This window comes from Saccopteryx bilineata, chromosome 3 (genome assembly GCF_036850765.1).
Source record: "Saccopteryx bilineata isolate mSacBil1 chromosome 3, mSacBil1_pri_phased_curated, whole genome shotgun sequence".
NCBI lineage: Eukaryota > Metazoa > Chordata > Mammalia > Chiroptera > Emballonuridae > Saccopteryx > Saccopteryx bilineata.
The window spans coordinates 86324414-86346973 of record NC_089492.1 but is presented as its reverse complement, the minus strand read 5'-3'; the positions used below and the strand labels follow the sequence as shown (position 1 = coordinate 86346973).

The following is a 22560-nucleotide window of genomic DNA, read 5'->3' as shown; positions in this document are numbered from 1 at the left end:
GTCCTCAAATTCTTCTATAAGTGATTTGATTATGAGAAGATTTAGCAACAGCTGTATGAGCACATCTGGAACTACCAGGTAATGGAATAAATATACCCTCCGGGTATTTATAGTTGTTAGGTAGTTTTAGAGAATTCTTTTCTTAGATTGCTGCTTGAGACACTACTGTTATATACTATGCATTGTGAAGCCTTAGTAAATTAAATAATCTGCCTCCTCATTGGTTTCCTCATCAGTAAAATGGGGAAAAAGTCACACTCCATAGAGTTGTTATGAGGATCCACTGACTTGGTAATATCAAGTGTTCAGAAAAGTGGCACTAAGTACTTACCGTTATGAGTAGTCAAAAGCATTAATTGCAAAACCAAAAATACAGAGAAGAAAGTCAATCTCAATCTCTATTTTCAATAAATCCTTAATTTTGCTTGGGTAGTAATTTTCAGAATAAAAAAAAAAAGCTTCAATTGACCCCTTCACCTTATTATTATGCCTTCTTCATTCCGCAGACAGAATTTCTCAGAAGGGGTCTGACCATGAAGAGATGAATCAGAGCAGTAAACTCATTCTGCCAGGTCCTAAAGCAAATCTAATGGAGCCCATAACGCCACTCAGGCTGCCCAGCAGAGACCGACAGGGGAACAAAGAGGAGTACCAAGACAGGATACGTCAAGTGGTCAGCAGAGAAAGGAGAGACTGGAAGGAGCTCTCAGAGAAAAACAAGGCAGGCAAGCATCAAGTCTAAACCAGAAGCTTTCAAAACTTTTTGACACACAGTAACTTTGAAATCACCATTTTATATCATCACTAGATACATAAGTATGTACTGAGTTTGTATGTACATATTACCCTACATATGTATGTGTACATATATAAATTGAAACAAAATTTACATGAACAGTACTTAGCTTTATTACATGAAATGCACTATTATTGTTCTATTCTACTTCTTTTTTTTTTCTAATGTGAATTGAGACCCACTAAAATGATTTCTTAATACACCAATGGTTCACAACCTATCAACGGTTTACAACACAAAGCTTGGTCCAATATAACCTCAGGGAATGCAGCTTCCAGAAAAATAAAGATAACAGTACTCTATTCTTTGAATACTTCATTCATTCAAAGTATTACACTTTCAGAAGTACAGAAACTGCCTGACCATTGGTAGCAGAGTGGACAGAGTGTCGACCTGGGAAGCTGAGGTCCTAGGTTCCAAACCCTGGACACTAGCTTAAGTACGGGCTTACCAGCTTGAGCATGGGATCCTCAGCCTGATCCCATGGTCACTGGCTTGAACCCAAAGGTTGCTGGCTTGAACCCAAAGGTTGCTGGCTTGAGCAAAGGATCACTGACTCAACTGGAACCCTCTGGTCAAGGCACATATGAAAAATCAATTAATGAACAACTAAAGTGACGCAACTGCAAGCTGATGCTTCTCATCTCTCTCCCTTCCTGTCTCTTCCTCTCTCTCTGAAATAAATAAATAAATAGATAGATAAATAAATAAAAGAAGTACAGAGATGAACTTCATCACATTCAGGAGACCCCAACAAGGATAGTAAAAAGTCACAAATCACATGGTATAAGCAAAATCTACACGCAGCCTGCAGAAAAGAAAAAGCAAGGCGTGCTAGCTATCTTCATTTATCTCAAGTGGTGTCTCATGGAGGACTGATAAAGCTGTTTATACAGTACCAAGAAGTGAGACAAAAGAGGGATTCAGATCAACAGAGGAAAGCACTTTCTAACAGCATCAGCTATCCAATGAGCAGCCTTACACCTCGGGGTGTTTCCTCATGACGTGAGATACTGAGGCGCAGACTGGACAGTCACTTGGCAGGAAAGCATACGAGGGGCTCATATGTCACATGGCCATTAGAGTCTAATGCCTTCCTATCCTGAAATTCTGTAATTGTAGGCTAAATTAAGGCAATATTTTACAATAATATGACTTCTAAAGCCAATACCAATTATTAAGTTTTTTAAAAAATAAATTTTACCATGAACTACACAAAACAAACTTGAAATGGCAAATGATAACACTTTATAAAAAACATAATAAAAATTGACTTAATATGCCTAGCACAGTCATTAAAAATCTTTAACAGTTATGTAAGGCCAGGAGCCGTCATCGTGACCATTCACATGCAGGTTCCCATTGGATTCGGGCAGACGATAAAGAAATGGCGGAGTCAGAGGATGGGGGGCCATCCTATTTATTGGTGTCTCACCAAGACAGGCAAACCACAAAAGAAGACAAGGGAAAAGCAGAAAACCAGCTCTTCCCATGAAGGGCAAGGGATCAGGGGAGCCCCTGCAATTGTGATAGCAGGAACTGTGTGTCTGAGCTCCTGGTCTGTCCCACTTTATAGTGTAGAAAACCAAAATCCCTTAATCCAATATACAAACAAGGAAGTCTCCGATACAAAGTCACTTATCCAAGGCATAATTGGATTTCTCATGATAGTGCACCACCCAGATCATACAATCAGTCAAGGGTGTGGGGAAAAGCTTAGTCCCAAAACCAAACCTCAGGCTACAACAACCTGGCCTGCTTATAGCCTGTCCCCCACACCCATTATAAGTCACAAGCGAGCAAACATATATATCATGTTTACAAACTTATTTGACCAACAAGTTACAATTATGTTTTCTAAGTTGACGCTTGTCCATATATAACTTTAACAAGCAAAGAGCAAAATATCTTTAAAATGTGCAGGAGTAAAGAAAACTGTCTACAAAACAAGACTGTATTGTAAACATTTTCTCCTTCCTCAAAAGCCATGTGTCCTAAGTGAAGCAGAGCAAACAGTCAATAATGTAATAACTGTGTATGTTAGGTGGGTACTAGACTTACAGGAGGATCACCTCATAAGTTATATAAATGTCTAATCACTATGCTGTACACTGAAACTAATATAATACTTAATGTCAACTGTAATTGCAACAAAAATATAAATAAATAAATACATACATACATAAAAGCAGTGGTAGGATTCAGCCGGTTTGCACCAATTTGGCAGAACCGATACCTAATTCTTTATTCAGTTAGGTGAACCAGTTGTTAAAATGGCACTGGTAATCAGGGTTCTCTCTAAGGTGGGCACTTGGGCAGCTGCCCAATGTGGAAATCACAAATTTAATTCCTTACTCTTTTTTAACGTTCATCTGTGCAACAGCGTATTCTAAGCACCTGTAGTAATGTTCATTCCATCCACAGGTGAAAAACATTTGACAAAACTATGCAATTCCTGAAAGTGTTCAAAGAGCTAAAAATATTGTCAGAACAATTGCTATAAGTTCAGCAGAAGCGGAAAAGGGTTTTTCAAAGATGAACATATGTTCAGAGAAGACAATTGCCTGTTTCTAATATATCAAACAAATTACTATTAGTCTGATCAGTCTACCGTTAAAGGAATGGGATCTTATTCCTACAGTGAAAAGATGGTTAAGGATAAATCACACAATGATGCCCGCTCGGATAAAAGCAAAGAAAATTGCAAGTGAGAGCACCAATCAAGGAGCATAGAGAGTATCTTAAATAACAGTTTTATTGTTTTTTGTCAGATATTATTTATTTTTTTTTCATTAATATTTTAAAACTCTTTCTAATAATCCAGTTTTGTATACCTCTTTTATTGTTCTTATTTAACTATTAAAGGCATGAAATAATAAACTACCTTTTGGCATTTTTTTAATACTTAAAACAGTCATTAGGGCAGAGAACCGGTTGTTAAATTACTTGAATCCTACTACTGAATAAAAGTCATGTTTCCTTGGTATATATGCAGAATACATAAACAAAGTAATGGTGCTCTGAGTTTTTATTGACCCAACTAACTAAAAATGTTCACAATTTTTTTTTTTACGTGAGAGGTGGGGAAACAGACTCCCACATGTGCCCGGCAACCCTAGTCTGGGGCCAAAGCTCAGACCAACAGAGCTATCCTTAGCGCCCCAGGGCTGACACTCAAACCAATCAAGCCACTGGCTTCGAGACAGGAAGAGGAAGACAAGGGGGAGAGGGAAGGGAAGAGAAGCAGGTGGTCACTTCTCATGTGTGTCCTGACTGGGGGATTGAACATGGGACATCTGCAAGGGCCAATGCTCTATCCACTGAACAACCAGCCCTAACCAATTTTTGTAATTTTAAGAGAAGTCACATTCTTACAATCATCTGTCATATTTGTTCTACTATGTTTTGTTTTTTTTAAAGTATCTCAGTTTAGCCAAAGTGAAGTTAGGAATTACTTATTACTAATGTACTATTATCTAAAGTCTCAAAATTCTAAAATGATCAACTCCTGAATTATTAGAATCCAAAAACCCTTCAAGAACAGTGCTACTTAAATTGAGGTCCATGGACCAGTGCTGGACTATAGACTATTACTAACCCATTATGAGATAAGTACAGAAATTGAGAGCAAGAATTTAGAAAAATTTATAACAATTTGGAAGAATAGCTTTAAGTCTTATGAATCCAATATTTAAAAGCCAAAATTTGTATTTCATGTGTTTTTAATTTCATTTTTCTAGTAAATCATTTTCATAATATTTTACGAAAGTATCACTTGATGGCAAAATGAAATTTTTTTAAAAAATTTTTTAAAACTCTGGTCTTTATCAATGACAGTTTGAGAAACACTTCTCTGAAGGTCCTTGGATATGATGAAAAATTGCTTTATTATGATGTCCCCCAACCTCCCTATTCACCTTGGTTTTCCCAGTGCAGTAACAAACATAATTTATTCCTTTCCAAGTGCTCTTTTGATATGTCTGCTAAATTGAAAGTAATATCAAAACAGTCACTGCATAAAATTTATCATCAGATTATTTTTCTGGCTGCTCAGAACTTGTAACACTGTTTCATTTGTATTCAGATGTAGCTCCAACAAATTCTTAGATTCACTCCTTATAAGAAGATATTAGCTAATTTGATGAACCAGTTTGGAGGGGTCACCCAATTTTTCCACATGACCACAGGCATAATTCATGGCAGTCAGTCATATATAATTTTTAGAGAGTTTAAAGACAATATAGCTCAGTTTTAAATCCCAGGCCTCTACATCTAAAGTAAGAGCCTTCAGAATCCTAATCTCGTGCTTAAAGACCTGTTATCTGCAATTTTGCCCTTCTCTCTGAACTCTCTTTTTTTTTTTTTTCTTTATTCATTTTTAGAGAGGAGAGAGAAAGGGACAGAGAGAGAAGGGGGAGGAGCTGGAAGCATCAACTCCCATATGTGCCTTGACCAGGCAAGCCCAGGGTTTCCAACCGGCGACCTCAGTATTTCCAGGTCGACGCTTTATCCACTGCGCCACCACAGGTCAGGCTCTCTGAACTCTCAATTCTTCATTTGAACACTGTTGGCCCCCAGAATTTTTTTCTGACTTGCATATTGGGGGTTTTTTTTCATGTATATGTCTTATCCCACTGAGCCCCTACAGCAGAAACTGATTTTAAGCTACTTTTATTTTTATAAATTACACCAAAAACTTTCACTGTTAAAAATGCTAATACAGCAATGAAAGTATCAAGTACACCTTCACTGTTCAAACCTCTTCCTATTCCTGAGTTTACCATCGTACTGAGTTTGTTAAACAGTCTTTCAAATTTCTGTGTGTGTGTGCGTGTGTATGTGTGTGTATATATATATATAAATAAAATCTATGATATATATATATATGGAAGAATTTTTTTATACAAAAGCAATCATATAATACCTGTTATTCTGTAGACTGACTTTCACCTACTTGCCATTCAGTACTAATCAATACTTTTCTAGCTTGGCACTTTAGAAGGCCACATAATACTTAAAAATGATGGGCCACTGACACCATTCCTTTCAAAACAGTTTCTTAGAGCTTCAACAGGTGCTTACCTGGTACTACAAACAGAGTGTTCAGTTCTGACAAAGGCATGGTACCTGCCCCTTTGGAGCAAAACTCTAGTACAGGGGTCAGTAATCTTTTTGGCTGAGAGAGCCATGAACACCACATATTTTAAAATATAATTTTGTGAGAGCCATACAATGACCTGTGTATGTTATGCACTATCCAATAAAAATTTGGTGTTGTCCCAGAGGACAGCTGTGATTGGCTCCAGCCACCCACAACCATGAACATGAGCGGTAGGAAATGAATGGATTGTAATACATGAGAATGTTTTTTATATAATTATATAATTATATAATTTTATATATATATATATATATATATATATATATATATATATATATATTTGTGTGTGTGTGTGTATTTTTCTGAAGTTGGAAACGGGGAGGCAGTCAGACAGACTCCCACATGCGCCTGACTGGGATCTACCCGGCATGCCCACCAGGGGGCAATGCTCTGCCCATCTGGGACGTTGCTCTGTCACGACCAGAGCCATTCTAGCACCTGAGGCAAAGGCCATGGAGCCATCCTCAGCACCTGGGCCAACTTTGCTCCAATGGAGCCTTGGCTACGGGAGAGGAAGAGAGAGACAGAGAGGAAGGAGAGGGGGAGGGGTGGAGAAACATATGGGCGCTTCTCCTGTGTGCCCTGGCCGGGAATCAAACCCGAGACTCCTGCACGCCAGGCCGACACTCTACCACTGAGCCAACCGGCCAGGGCTGAGAATGTTTTATATTTTTAACGTTATTTTTTTTTATTAAAGATTTGTCTGCGAGCCAGATACAACCATCAAAAGAGCCACATCTAGCTCGCAAGCCATAGGTTCTCGACCCCTGCTCTAGTACTAAATAAATAATCAGCTGCAAACATAATTGCAAATTGTAATAAGTGCTAAAATAGGATGCGACAAGAGAACACAGCAGGAAATCTAACTTACATGGGGCTATGGGAGCCCTCAGAAAACTTAACATTCAAGCGAAATCTAAAGCACTGCAGAAGTTAGGAATTTGGTAACAAGAGGGGAAGAACGCTACAGGAAATGGAAGAGGTGAGGCAAAAGCCCAGCCTGGAAATAGGCTTGGGGCCTTCTGGGAACGGAGAGCAAGTCAGTGAAGCTTTGGAGGAGAACCCAAGGAAAGCAACACGAGATACGGCAAAAAAGGCAGAGAGGAGCCTGATCATACAGCAAATCATTAAGCATTTGGGGATTTTATTCTAAGAGCTATGAGTAGCCCTTCACTGATCTGAACGAGTGACATAATCTGACTTAGTTTTTTTCTTTAAAATAAACATATTATATTTATTTAAAATAATGTCATTGGATGCTGGGTGGAAAACGGAGTAGAGAAGAGCTAGAACAGTCTTGAAGAGACTAGTTAGGACCAATTTAAATAAGAGACAGTGGTGCTGAGAGTGCAGAGAGGGAAATGGGCAGAAGGGAGACCAAAGAGCCTCAAAGAGGAGCTGATGAGCCTGAGAAGACACAACAATGAAAAGATATTCCGTGCTTAGGAATTGGAAGGATTAACATTGTTAAAATGTCTATATTGCCCAAAGCAATCTACAGATTCACTGCAATCCCTATCAAAACCCAATGGCATTTTCACAGAAATAGGACAAAAATATCCTAAAATTTGTACGGAACCACAAAAGATCCTGAATAGCCAAAGCAATCTTTTTTTTTTTTTCCAATTACAGTTTGCATTCAAAACTATTCTGTACTAGTTTCAGGTGTACAACACAGCAGTTAGACATTTACATAAGGTAAAAAGCATTCTCTCTGATAATTCAAATGCCCACCTGGCACCAACAACGTTAACTGTGTTCCCTATGCTCTACCTTAAGTCCCACACTTATTTTGTAACTACCAATTAATACTGCTTACTCCATCACCTTATTTCATCCTGCCCCCTCAATACCCCTCCCCTTTGGTCTCCATTATTCTGTTCTCTGTATCTATAAGTCTATTTCAATTTAGTTTGTTTATTTTGCACTTTAGATTCCACATATAAGTGACATCACAAACATTTGTCTTTCTCTGGCTTATTTCACTTAGTGTAATACCCTCGGGTCTATCTATGCTATCACAAATGGTAAGATTTCATTCCCAAAGCAATCTTGATTTTTTTTTTTTTAGATTTTTTAAAGTGATTTTTAGAGAGAAGAGAGAGGAAGGAGGGAGGGAAGGAGGGGAGGATGGAGGGACAGACGGAGAGAGGAAGAGAGGGAGAAAGAAGAGAGGGGAAAAGAGGGAAGCATCAATTCATAGTAGTTGCTTTTCATATATGCCTTGACCGGGCAAGCCCAGGGTTTTGAACCAGCAACCTCAGCATTCCAGGTCAAAGCTTTATCTATGACACCACCATAGGTCAGGCCCAAAGCAATCTTGAGAAAGAAGAACAAAGCCAGAGGAGGTATCACACTCCCTGATTTCAAACTTTACTACAAAACTACAGTAATCAAAACAGTATGGTTTGGACCCTATCACACACCAGACACAAAAAAAATTTTGAATTAACAATTCAAAATGGATTGAAGACCTAAACACAAGAGCTAAAATGATAAAGCTCTTAGAAGAAAACATAAGAGGAAAGCTTCATGACATTTAATTTGGCAAAGGTTTCTTGAATATGACACCAAAAGGACAGGCAAAAAAAGAAAAAACAGATAAGTTAGACTTTATAAAAAAAATATTGGTGTATCTGAAGGACACTATAAACAGAGTAAAAAAGCAACCTATGGAATGAGAGAAGATATTTGCAAATCATATGTCTGCCAAGGGATTGTTACACACAATATATAAAGAACTCCTACAATTCAACAACAAAACCCGATTTAAAAAAAGGGAAAAGGACTTGAATAGACAATTCTCTAAAACAAATATACAAATGGCTAATCAGCACATGAAAAGATACTCAACATCACTAGTATTAAGGAAATGTAAATAAAAACCACCACAATGAGATACTACTTCACATCCATTAGAATGACTATTTAAAAGAATTTTTTAACCAAGAAAGAAATAAACAAAATAATAAGAGTTGGTAAGGATATGGAAAAACTGGAACCCTTGTGCACTGCTGGTGACAATGTAAAATTGTACAACCACTCTGGAAAACAGCATGAAGATGTCTCAAAAAATTAAACACAGACTTACCACATGATTCAGCAATTCCACATTTGGACATACACCCAAAAGAATTGAAAACAAGGATTCAAACAGATATTTGTACACCCATGTTCATGCAGCATTATTCACTAAAAGCAAAAGGTAGAAGCAACCCAAATGTCCATCAATGGATGAATAAACTAAATGTGGTACATCTATACAATGGAATATTTATTCAGCTTTAAAAAGGAAGAAAATTGTTACATGAAGACACTATGCTAAGTAAAATAAACCAGTCACAAAAGTACAAACAGTACATAATTCCACTTATATGAGATATCCAAAGTCGTCAAATTCATAGACAAAAGCTAAAATTGCCTGACCAGGCAGTGGCGCAGTGGATAGAGCGTCGGACTGGGATGCGGAAGACCCAGGTTCGAGACCCCGAGGTCACCAGCTTGAGCGAGGGCTCATCTGGTTGAGCTCAACATTGCTGGCTCAAACAAGGGGTTACTTGGTCTGCTGAAGGCCCTCGGTCAAGGCACATAAAAAAAAATATTTTTTTTTTAAATAAACAAAAGCTAAAATTGTGAATGCCTAGGGCTAGGGGAAGAGAGGAATTGGGGGGGGGGTTGAATTTGTTTTAACAGATATGGAAGTTCAGTTCTGCAAGATTAAAAAGATTCTGGAGATAGATGGTGATGGTGACTGAACAACCATGTAAATATATTTCACATCATTAAACTGTACACTTGAACATGATTAAAATGGTAAAGTTATGTTATATATATTTTACCACATTAAAAAACACATATGCTAAGCTTCAAACTGAACATGTTTATAATTTATTGAACCACAAAAATATATAAATACTGTAATGTTTTTTTAAATGAAAAGAGCCTTAGGAATCCATAAATGAAAAAAATAATTGTTCTGAGGGCATTATACCTACTTAACAATGAAACATCAAAACGTCCTCCAAAACTTCCACTTGACTCAAGATCTCTTATAAATTAGTTGGCAAGGACAAAGGTTAAGATAAAAATCTTTCAGAAAACAAAAAGGATATATTTTTCAAAAAGTCAAGAGAAGTAAGGTCAATGGGAAAAACTACTTTCATAACAAGCCATCAGAAAGATAACCAAATTACTCAGGAAATGTGGCCCTGAAAGTAAGATTACAAAATTATTTCTCAAGAACATAGCACCCAGAAACAAGATTAGTCAAGTAACACAGATGCTAAAAAGGAGGCTGTTCTACGTGGACACTTTAACAACGATGTCGTAGGAATAATTCATCTGGAGCCCTAAAACAAAAGTATGTGCCTATTAACATGCAGGAAAGCAGCTTCACTTATCTTCTAATCTTAAAGAACTCAGCAAATTTTGTTGTTCTAATGAAACAAAACTAGTAAAAAAAATACTACTTCAAAATTGCACAGAATAGAGGGAACAAAGATAACAGTAGGAGTGAGTTTTTGTTTCCTTGAACAATGCAAAGCAGAGTGAGGAGTAGACTACAATACATGAATCTTTTGCCCCCTTTCCTTTACATATTAGACTGACTACTTCCCTTCATCTCCTCTCCTACCCAAGCTCCATACCAAATGAAGTCACCCTGAAATGAAGTCACTGCAAGGCATGAAAAACCCAAAATTCACAACCATCTAAAACTCAAGACCCAGAGCGATTCAAGCACTTACCATCCCAAACTCTGGGAAGACTGTGGAATCCCAGTAAGAGTCAGGGATTTCAGAGTTCACTGGGACAAGGCCAATATCACCACTTTGACTTTTTCCCCAAAATCCTACATACAAAATATAAAATAAGTGACAGCATTTTGAAATGCTAAAAGATCCATGAACTGTTTAATTGATCATAGTACACTATTATACCATATTTTTGGCTCCATAAGATGCACTTTTTTTCCCCAAAAGTGGAGGAGGAAATGCCTGTGCGTCTCATGGAGTGAATGTTCATTTTTTTTATCTGCTGCGGGTTCCTGGACAACTAGAAGAGTATTTGAACATTAAAATCTCTTCTCATTTGTTAATAACAGTGCTAATGGTTGTTAATACTGCTGTTGAGTTTACATTATTGAAATATTATTGTGATATATTTTATTAAATTTTTTTTTTTGTATATTTCTGAAGTTGGAAATGGGGAGGCAGTCAGACAGTTTCCCGCATGCGGCCGACTGGGATCCACCTGGCACACCCACCAGGGGGCGATGCTCTGCCCCTCTGGGGCGTTGCTCTGTTGCAACCAGAGCCATTCTAGGCCTGAGGCAGAGGCCACAGAACCATCCTCAGCGCCTGGGCCAACTTGGCTCCAATGGAGCCTTGGCTGTGGGAGGGGAAGAGAGAGGCAGAGAGGAAGGAGAGGGGGAGGGGTGGAGAAGCAGATGGGCGCCTCTCCTGTGTGCCCTGGCCGGGAATCAAACTCGGGACCCCTGCACACCAGGCCAACGCTCTATCACCGAGCCAAACGGCCAGGGTATTTTATTAAATATTTTAACACACTATTTGGCTCAGAATATTTTTTTCTTATTTTCCTCAAAACTCTAGGTGCGTCTTATGGTGTGAAAAATACGGCAATTAAAAGAAGGCTGAACAGCAGCTACCAGGGTTAAAGATCTCAGAGTAGAAAAGAGTATGAGCTGAGGCATGAGGTGTGGGGGAACTTTGCTTCTTCTGGTTAAAAAAAAAAGTCCAAAAAATAATTCCTGAACGACCCTGGACTCAGTAATAATAGCACTCAAAATAGCAATACCGTGTACTTGTGCACTGGGTTCCTTGATACTCTGTTATCTGGGTAAAGCACCCCTAACCCTAGCAAAAATTCTGCCCTGTAACATCTACAACCCCACCCACTCACTCCCTAGTAGTCCCCACCCTCTAACAGAACTCCTGCTCTAATCTGCACCCCAGTTTACAAGGCCTTGGCAGGCAGGTTTCTTCAACCCTCTGTCAAGAACTGTTGTACATCTCTGCTCAAGACAACTAGTGTTCAATTTTTTTTAATCTTCCCATTGATTTGAGGAAGAGAGAGAAGCATAAATTCTTGTTTCACTTAGTTGTGTACTCATTGATTGCTTCCCCTATGTGCCCTGACTGGGGGGGAGGAGGGAGTCAAAGCTCTGGAGTGCCGGGTCTATGCTTTCTCCACTGAGACACCCAGCCAGGCGTTCAATCTTTAATAAACTATTAAAATCTGCTAGGTCTATCTGCTAAAAAAAAAAAGAAAAAAAAGTTGGCATCTCCAAACCCATTCAGCCTTCACCTAATCGATCTTCACAACATATAAAAATCTGTGCAAATCAGTAAGAAAAAAACAAGTACCTCACCAGGAAAATGGACAAATGTCATGAATTGGTAGTTTTTACATTTATACACATGTGTGTGCTAATAAGTAAAGCAAAATAAAAGAGCAATTAAATACAATTTCCATATACTGAGTTAGCAAACAATCTTATAAAATTTATAATATTGATGGAATCAATACTGTAGAGTAACTAGCATCCTCTATACTACTAGTGGAAGTGGAAGTTGATAATACATTTCTGGGGGGATATATAATATGTATGTTTACATATCCTTACATATAAATATACCAACATATTAAATACATCAAAAGTCTTAAAATTTACACTCTTTGGCCCCCAAATTAGAATTTTGCTGACACACAGGAATAACGCATCCATTTAGGCACTCTTATTTTTTATAGCCCCAGAGAAGATCTGACAATCACCTAATAAAAGGCCAGGTTGCCCCCTGATCCCATTGCCTGAGGCTCAGTAAACAAGCCCACCCATGCACAGAGCTTCAATTCACATTTTAAAGCCTCACTCTTTAATAAACATGCACAGCCAAGAATCATCAGTTTGAGGAAAGCCACCAACATGAAAGACAGTGCAAAACATGGATAATGCAAGGTATAGAAAAAAAGATAACTAATCAATTGTACCTCAATTCTTAGAAAAATTATAATATCCTTATAGGTCCAGACTGGTTGGCTCAGTGGTAGAGGTCAGCCCAGCGTGTGGAAGTCCTGGGTTCGATTCCCAGTTAGGGCACACAGGAGATGTGACTCCACTTCTTCCCCTCCCCCTTCTCTCTCTCTTCCCCTCTCACAGCCATAGCTTGATTGGTTTGAGCACATCTGCCAGGGCACTGAGGATGGCTCTGTGGAACCTCAGTTAAAATTGTGGCCCCAGATGGCGGTTGCCAGATGTATCCTGGTCGGGCGCATGCGGGAATGGGTCTATCTCCCCTCCTCTCACTTGGAAAAGAAAATAAAAAAGATACATATATATATATGTATGTATATATGTATGTATATGTATACATATATATATGTAGTAACAGAGAAAAGTTACTACATCCATGGAACTACAACAATATGTGTGTTAAGGGCCTCCACAATTACAGATCAAGGCCTCCAAAATTCAAAGGGAAGATAATTTGCAACCTAGACTTCTGTACCTGCCCAAATTATCAGTCAAATTTAAAAGTAGAATTAAAGACATTTCCAGACTTCCAGGAACTCTGTCTCTCTCTTCCCCTCCCGCAGCCGAGGCTCCACTGGAGCAAAGATGGCCCGGGCGCTGGGGATGGCTCCTTGGCCTCTGCCCCAGGCGCTGGAGTGGGCGTGCCCGGTGGATCCCTGACGGGTGCATGCGGGAGTCTGTCTGACTGTCTCTCCCCGTTTCCAGCTTCGGAAAAATACAAAAAAACAAAAACAAACAAAACTACTGGACATCAACAGCATCAAATTAGAAAATAAACCACAGATTAAATGCATATATTCGTAATACATATAACTGCCAAGAGATCAGGCTCCAAAATACTTAAATAATCTTTTTAAATCTATACAAAAATATTTACAAACAATCACTTAAATAGATTGGCAAAGGATATTCCATCAAACAAGAAATCTGAACTGGCAATAAGAATATGAAAAGATATTTTACTAGTAATCAGAGGAATATAAATTAAAACGATGAGATACCATTTCATACCCATCAACTAGGCAAAAATTTAAGTCTGACAAAAGAGTATTGTTGAGGCTATAAAATAAAGGAAAACTCATTTCTGGTAGAAGAAAATTGATGCAATCTGGCAATATCTAATAAGATAGAAGATACATACTCTAAGAGCCAGCAATTCTATTCCTAGAACTATACCCCTAGAGAGGTACTTTTTGATCATCGCAAACGTATTTTACCTTGTGACCCAGTGCACACATACTTATTTAACGGAAACAAAGTTTCACAAAAGAGTTTATTCTTATTATGTGTCACACATTCTGATAGTTTCCATTCTATTTTCATTCATTTTTTTAAAATGTGGAGTGACTCACACAACTGGGTTTAGAACCACTAATGGGTAAACCCACCTACTTCAAAAAACTCTGCCCCAGAAAATACTCTCAAATGTATCTTCTCACACAAAGGTAGGGGGATGGGGTTATCAAAAGAAATTTAAAATAACATAAAAATCCATTAGTAGGACAGCAAATAAAAAAATGAAGGCATATTCATACAATGGAATTGGATATAACAGTACAAATGAAAGAACTAGGACCTTAAGTATTAATAAAGATAAATCATATGAATTTAATACTAAGTAAAACAAGTTGCAGAAGAATACATCTAGTATGACATCATTTGTATGAACTTTTTTAAACATGGAAAACGAGACTATATATTATTTAGAGACACATTTTTACAGATTGAACATACAGCACGTGGTGATATGCACAAGAAAAAAGAAAACATTCAAGAAAAGTACAAAAAAGAAAGTGAAATGAAAAAGCCAAGTGAAAAATTAGATACTAAATTGTTAATAGTTGACCATCTTAAAATTAAAATTGTCTCCCAGGGCAGCAGCTTCCTTCCAAGCACCAGGCTAATAAAGAAAGGTTCAATTGCCAACTACAGAGAGTAATCCAACCAAATTGAGATCAGTCTTTAAAGCATACAACACTCATCTTTTAAAACTGTTCTATTGAGTAAGCAAGTACAATGAGTATCTATTTTTAACTAATGAAATCAGAACATGGACAAAAAATGCAACAGGTACTTGTGGGCGGATGAGATGTCACAGCAGATGCCCCAAACACAACCATGCGCCAATAAGGTTGAGTCACTGTGATCTGCTAAAAAAAGATATTAAGGCTCAGCTGCCACAGGTTGCAGTGAGCCCTCTCTGCTTTCCTCTGTTATAGTTGCCAGGCATCACTTCAACATGCTGAACACTCAGACATCTTCAAGAATAGTAAATCACTAAAAATGACAAAATATGGCATCTTACAAATAGCATATGCTAGTGATAAAATTAACAAGAGCAGAGAGCTAATGAACATTCAGTGGGTTCATAGGGTAATTCCCTACAATAAAAAATTTGGCCCCTCTAGGTCTCTATATATGTCCCACCTAGAAAAGTAAACCCAGTGCTGTAAAACACTTCACTGTCATTTCAAACATGTCAAATTCATTTGTCAGGGAATGTCATCTCAAAGGATTGTGTGTAACAGAATTTAAACAACAAACTCCCAGACCATAAACATGCTCCTGAGCCACAAGTCCACACCACTCTGATCCCCAAACCAAGCAACTTCCCTAGGAAAACATCTACTAACCCATTCATTCATTAGACCCTTACTTACTATACTACATATCAATGGTACCACTGTAGACCTTAAGGAGGCATAAAAATAAATTAAACAAGAACCCTGTCCTTAAGGTATCGACAGCCTAGCAATGGAGTTTGGAAACACACACAGTCTTAAGAAAAGGTAGGAAGATTTACGAGCCATAAAGGAAATAAAGATGAACTGCTATTTTTAAAAAGATCTTATTTTTAACTAGCTGTACCCAGCCACGCATTGCTGTGGCTCAGTCTGGTTAAATGGAAAAGAAAGAAAAGAGAAAGCACACGTTTCTAATATGTTTAATTTCACAAAGCTTGTGGGTATACAATATTTTTTGTTGTTCCATTGTGCAAATATAGAGATTGTCTGGTTTCCCGACTCTAGAACACGCAACATATAATTGTCTGTGTGAGAAGCAATCCGTGTCTAGATCTAAAGTGCACTGAGCTTTGTTGATGGTGATTGCAAATGCCAATTGAATTGGGAATTGCAATCTCTTAAATTGAAATGGCATATCTGTTGGAATCATAGGAATGCAAGGAATGAGGACATCTTGACCTTTGAAAGGTCCTGTCAAGATTGTTGCTTCTACGATGTTGCTCATTAATTTTTTTACTGCAAGCCGTGTGCCATTGCAAAGCTTTGGCTGGTTGATATTTCGCAACATGATAATTGGCATGCCGATTTTCAATTGCAGTATGTGCGGTAGCATCCCTGACAGATCGAGTGAATTCAGAAATTCTGTTGGATAATTAACCACTTCATGTGCTTCCACAACAATGTCGACGGACTTGTATGTGACTGCCTCGCTTTGAATGTTAGACTGAATAATATTGTTAAGTTTGTAGACATCTTTGTTCTTGGCCACAAGAATAGCTCAGTCACTCAGCCAATCGTGATTCTTATAATTGGTTTGAATATTGGGAAATATGTTTTCAACCAATTCTTCTTTTGACGTCACTAAATTGCAGAAGTTATGAGGCAATAAAATTTGTCCTGAGGTCAGATCAACCGGCACCTTTCCATTCCCAATTTCCAGCAATTGATGTGAGAATATCTCAGCTGATCGATCGTTTTGCAGCTGGACACGCCTATTTGTAGTTAATTTTAACGTCTTTACATGTCGCCACAAAGTAGAGTATTTCAGGCAAGCATTTATTTCATCCGCTGATGTCCGTCGGGGAATTACAGGTAATGTTTGCCTGAAATCTCCTGCAAGCAATATTAACGCATTCCCAAATGGTCTGATGTTTCCACTCAAATCTTGCAATGATCAATCAAGATCCCCAAGTGATTTTTTTGTGCATCATTGTGCATTCATCCCAAACAATAAGTTTGCATTTCTACAATACTTTTCCCATGCTGGATGCTTTGGAAATGTTGCACCTGGGAATTTCAATGACTTGCATGTTCAATGGCAATTTCAAAGAGGAATGAGCAGTTCTTCCACCTAATAGCAATGTCATAGCTATATCGATAACGCAAGAGGCTATGTCAGGGGTCCCCAAACTACGGCCCGCAGGCCACATGCAGCCCCCTGAGGCTATTTATCCGGCCCCCACTGCACTTCCAGAAGGGGCACCTCTTTCATTGGTGGATGCATTCGCATCCTGTGCTCCTGGAGTACTGTATGTGCCGTGTAGCTCACAGACAGTACTACTTCCGGTGACGTGGGACACATGCGTCACGGCTCTGGAAGTGCGTCATATCACTAGTTACGGCTAGCAGTGACAAATATGGAACCGGACATTGACCATCTCATTAGCCAAAAGCAGGCCCATAGTTCCCATTGAAATACTGGTCAGTTTGTTGATTTAAATTTACTTGTTCTTTATTTTAAATATTGTATTTGTTCTCGTTTTGTTTTTTTACTTTAAAATAAGATATGTGCAGTGTGCATAGGGATTTGTTCATAGTTTTTTTTTTTATAGTCCAGTCTTCCAACAGTCTGAGGGACAGTGAACTGGCCCCCTGTGTAAAAAGTTTGAGGACCCCTGGACTATGTCATTTTGGGATCAAATTGCTGCCAGAATCAATCTAATTAGGAATGTTTTACCAGTTCCTCCTGGTAAGAAGATTTCTCCATCCCCGTTATTGACAGTTTGCATTATTTGATCGTAAATGCCTTTTTGCTCAAGCGTTAGCTTAGGAATATTTGATTGCACATGTGACAAAAGATCACCCATGTTGTAATTTTGTTCATGACGCAATTCTACATTGAACGAAGCAGCAGCAGATCAATTCAGTGATGGCATTCCCAACTGAGAATTTTGTTCGCGATTTCTAAGCACAAATCTTCAATCATTATCAACACTTCATTGTAGATTTCTGCTGTGAAATCCATGTTCATATTTGAATTTTTCTTGTGTATTCGATGGAAAATATCTTCAGCCATGTGCAATTTATATTTCTCCCATAACTCTGTTGGAGATGAAGGCCAGCAGGTGGTCAATACGATTGCAAACAATGCCGGATTTGATTTGGATGTGACGTGTTGCGTGTGTCATTAATGCATACATCTCGGTGTCGGTCGTTCTCCAATAAATTCAGAGGTTGACATGCACTGTGGAAAGTGGCATGTGTACCACCGTTGACAAATCTCCATTGCTGGAAAGACGTTGGACCGGGCACATTTACCAACAGCATGAGAAGAAAGAAGCATTCATCTTGATTGGGATGCACAGTGTACAGTCTGCCTATCGTAGTTTCTTTGAATAGCCACATTGCCCATCAACTTGCTCTCCTCATTTGCATCATTCAAATGATTTTCTACTTGCATTCCATATGTAATACATAGGCACTTCAGAAACAGCAGTTTTTACAACCGCATCATTTTGACATAACACACATGTATTCAAATGCAATGTTGTGTCAAAATTTCAAAGCTATAAAAACAAGCAAGTATTCGAATGCAATATTGTGTCAAAATTTCAAAGCAATCGGTGAAGAACTTTCAGAGATTTAAGACTTTGAACAGGGAACTTTCCAGAATGCTCAGAAAGAGGGGGGGGAGCAGCGGCATTCGGAGCTGCGCAATAACGCGCTCTTTCCCCCTTCTCATACTGGCCTCGGCCTGCTCGCCGCCTGTCAAAAATGGTCAAAGAAACCACTTACTATGATGTTTTGGGGGTCAAACCCAATGCCACCCAGGAAGAACTGAAAAAAGCTTACAGGAAGCTCGCCTTGAAGTACCACCCTGATAAGAATTCAAATGAAGGAGAGAAGTTTAAGCAGATTTCTCAAGCTTATGAAGTGCTCTCTGGTGCAAAGAAAAGGGAATTATATGACAAAGGAGGAGAACAAGCAATTAAAGAAGGTGGAGGCCCTGGCTGGTTGGCTCAGTGGTAGAGCGTCGGCCTGGCGTGCAGAAGTCCCGGCTTCGATTCCCGGCCAGGGCACACAGGAGAAGTGCCCATCTGCTTCTCCACCCCTCCCCCTCTCCTTCCTCTCTGTCTCTCTCTTCCCCTCCCGCAGCCAAGGCTCCATTGGAGCAAAGATGGCCCGGGCGCTGGGGATGGCTCCTTGGCCTCTGCCCCAGGCACTAGACTGGCTCTGGTCTCGGCAGAGCCATGACCCGGAGGGGCAGAGCATCGCCCCCTGGTGGGCAGACCGTCGCCCCCTGGTGGGCGTGCCGGGTGGATCCCAGTCGGGCGCATGTGGGAGTCTGTCTGACTGTCTCTCCCCGTTTCTAGCTTCAGAAAAATACAAAAAAAAAAAAAAAAAAAAAAAAAGGTGGAGCAGGTGGCAGTTTTGGCTCCCCCATGGACATCTTTGATACGTTTTTCGGAGGAAGAGGAAGGATGCAGAGAGAAAAGACAGGTAAAAATGTTATACATCAGCTCTCAGTAACCTAGAAGATTTATATAATGGTGCAACAAGAAAACTAGCTCTACAAAAGAATGTGATTTGTGACAAATGTGAAGGCCGAGGTGGTAAGAAAGGAGCAGTAGAGTGCTGTCCCAATTGCCGAGGTACTGGGATGCAAATAAGAATTCATCAGATAGGCCCTGGAATGGTTCAGCAAATTCAGTCTGTGTGCATGGAGTGCCAGGGCCATGGGGAACGGATCAGTCCTAAAGACAGATGTAAAAGCTGCAATGGAAGAAAGATAGTTCTAGAGAAGAAGATTCTAGAAGTTCATATTGACAAAGGCATGAAAGATGGCCAGAAGATAACATTCCATGATGAAGGAGACCAAGAACCAAGACTGGAGCCAGGAGATATTATCATTGTTTTAGATCAAAAGGACCATGCTGTTTTCACTCGACAAGGGGAAGACCTTTTCATGTGTATGGACATACAGCTGGTTGAAGCACTGTGTGGCTTCCAAAAGCCAATATCAACTCTTGACAACCGAACCATAGTCATCACCTCTCATCCAGGTCAGATTGTCAAGCATGGAGATATCAAGTGTGTGCTAAATGAAGGCATGCCAATTTATCATAGACCATATGAAAAGGGTCGCTTAATCATCGAATTTAAGGTAAACTTTCCTGAGAATGGCCTTCTCTCTCCTGAGAAAGCAAACTTTCTTTGCTGGAAAAACTCCTACCTGGAAGGAAGGAAGTAGAAGAGACTGATGAAATGGACCAGGTAGGACTGGTGGACTTTGATCCAAATCAAGAAAGACAGCTCCATTACACTGGAGAAGCATATGAGGATGATGAGCATCATCCTAGGGGTGGTGTTCAGTGTCAGACATCTTAATGGGGCCAGTGAGTAACACTCACTGCTGCCCTTTTATATACTGTAGTGAATGAGTGAAGGACTATAATCATAATATGCTCACTACTTGCTATTGTTTTTGTTTTAATATTCAACTATAGTAGTGTTTTAAAAGTTAAATGAAGAATAAACTCAAATATAAAAGCTCAAAACAAAAAGATTTTGAACAAACGCTTACATTTTTATTTTTTTAATAGATTCCTGCCTATCTATTCCTCCTATAAGCCAGATCTAGAATATACTTAGATTTCATCTCTTCAAGACCAAGTAGGTGTACAAAGTAACAAGAACTGGTTCTTGTGACTTCTAAAAATCAGTCTCCTCATTTTATACCTTCTACATATACTATGTCCTATGGAGTATGCTTCTTGGAGTTAATCAAAGTCATAAATGTGGATCCCAATTCTTCTAACTCTGAATGCTGCAGATTTAGAAGAAAGGAAAATGCCATAAATGACACACACACAAAAAACCACCATTCTTTTCCCTAGTTTTGCCACTGTTTGGCTATAGGAACTTGAGAAATTCACACTTTGGCTGAAGAAAAAATAGGAGAAAGAATTGTTAATGAGCTTCTAAAGAACACTGGATCTTTCAGATAAGATACATAAAAGGCATCAATAACTCTAAATTAGTAAGAACTGTCACATCGTTTTATGTGTAGCAACTTTGTTAATGCAGGTAGAAGCATTTTTATTCCTTTTTTAAATCTAAAGAAAGAAAATTCCAAGAATATTGTGTCATTAAACGTCATTTCAAATATTTTTCACAGAGCGAGTCTAGATAGACCCAGGTCTAGTAGATTCATTTCAAATTTATCATCAGATCCACTATATGCACTTAAATATTCAACTAAACATTCAGGAATCTGGGAGCACCAAAGAGGGAGTCTGCAGAAAAGAAGTAAAGTGACTTCATGTCACTGAACCCAACTGTTCTCTTAGGATACTGATAAAAGGAGTAAGAAGTTCCGGTTTGTATCATCCTACATAAACCAGTCTCAGTCCTCTGCTATTAGTCCCATCATGTCTTAAACACCTCTGAAAAGAAACACCATACCTATTGATTAATTAAATTAAAGGCAATACCAGATCTTTTAAAAAGCATCCTACTATTCCAACAATGTGCCTTGGCCCTGGCCCATTAGCTCAGTCAGTTAAGAGCATCCTCTCAAATTGACAAGACTGCAGGTCTGATCCCCCGTCAAGGCACAAACAGGAAGCAACTAATGAATGCACAACTGAGTGGAACAACAAATGAATGCTTCCCTTCTTCCTCTCCCTCCTCTCCTCTCCTCTCTCTATCTCTCTAAAAATCAATAAAAATTAAGCCCTGGCTGGATAAATGAGTTGGTTGGAGTTTCGTCCCGGAGCACAGAGGTTGCCTATTCGATTCCCCGTTTACGGCACACACAGGAACAGCTCAATGTCCCTGTCTCTCTCTCTCTCCCCCTGCCTTTCTCAAAACAAACAAACAAACAAACAAAAAATGTAGTCTTCTTTATCTTACCATGAAAGCAGTTCTACATCCTTATATCCAGATCTTCAGCTTAGTCAAAAAATAGCAAGATTTGTAGAAGGCAAAAGGCAAAAGAGCCTAAAAAGAAAAGCTACAGAGAATCAAGAACATAACATTTCTAGAAATAAAGTGCTAAAAATGATGGAGATGTGTCAAAAAGCCAACTTGAGAGTTCTCAATGACAAAAGCTAGAACAACTGAGCAATAAAATAAATGAAATAGTATTTGGATTATAACCCATAGGATAAAATAAATACCTACAAACTCATACTAATCTAAATAAATAACTGAATAAGAAAATAATTGAGGGAGATGGGATGGCACTTCTTTACAGTAGAATTGAAATTAGTACATGTAGAAGGAATAAGGGAAAAAGAAAATCACTTAGACAAGCACCAAAGTAAAATAGCTGCAGGTAAGAACCATCAGTAGATGCTGAAATCAATGGACAAAATTAGGATAAGAAACAGAACATCTTACACAGTCTCAAAGCATCAATCCACGAGATACTTATTACAAAGGAGAAATCACTTAACTTGGTAGAGATGAAACCTGGAATAATTTTAACCAAGCAGTCAAACTTAGCATAATAGTAACAAGACATATGAACATCATGTGCTCCCTGGTGTGATGCACTGAAAATGGTACAACATCATTTCTGTAG

General features: G+C 38.8%; 1 protein-coding gene and 1 pseudogene across 2 annotated transcripts in view; one reads left to right on the top strand and one right to left on the bottom strand.

Moving 5' to 3' along the window:
• BABAM2 (BRISC and BRCA1 A complex member 2) overlaps nt 1-22560 on the bottom strand; it is a 406860-nt gene that overhangs the window by 378479 nt on the left and 5821 nt on the right. The gene's annotated exons all lie outside the window — the stretch shown is intronic.
• LOC136330252 (dnaJ homolog subfamily A member 1-like) lies at nt 18690-20528 on the top strand (annotated as a pseudogene).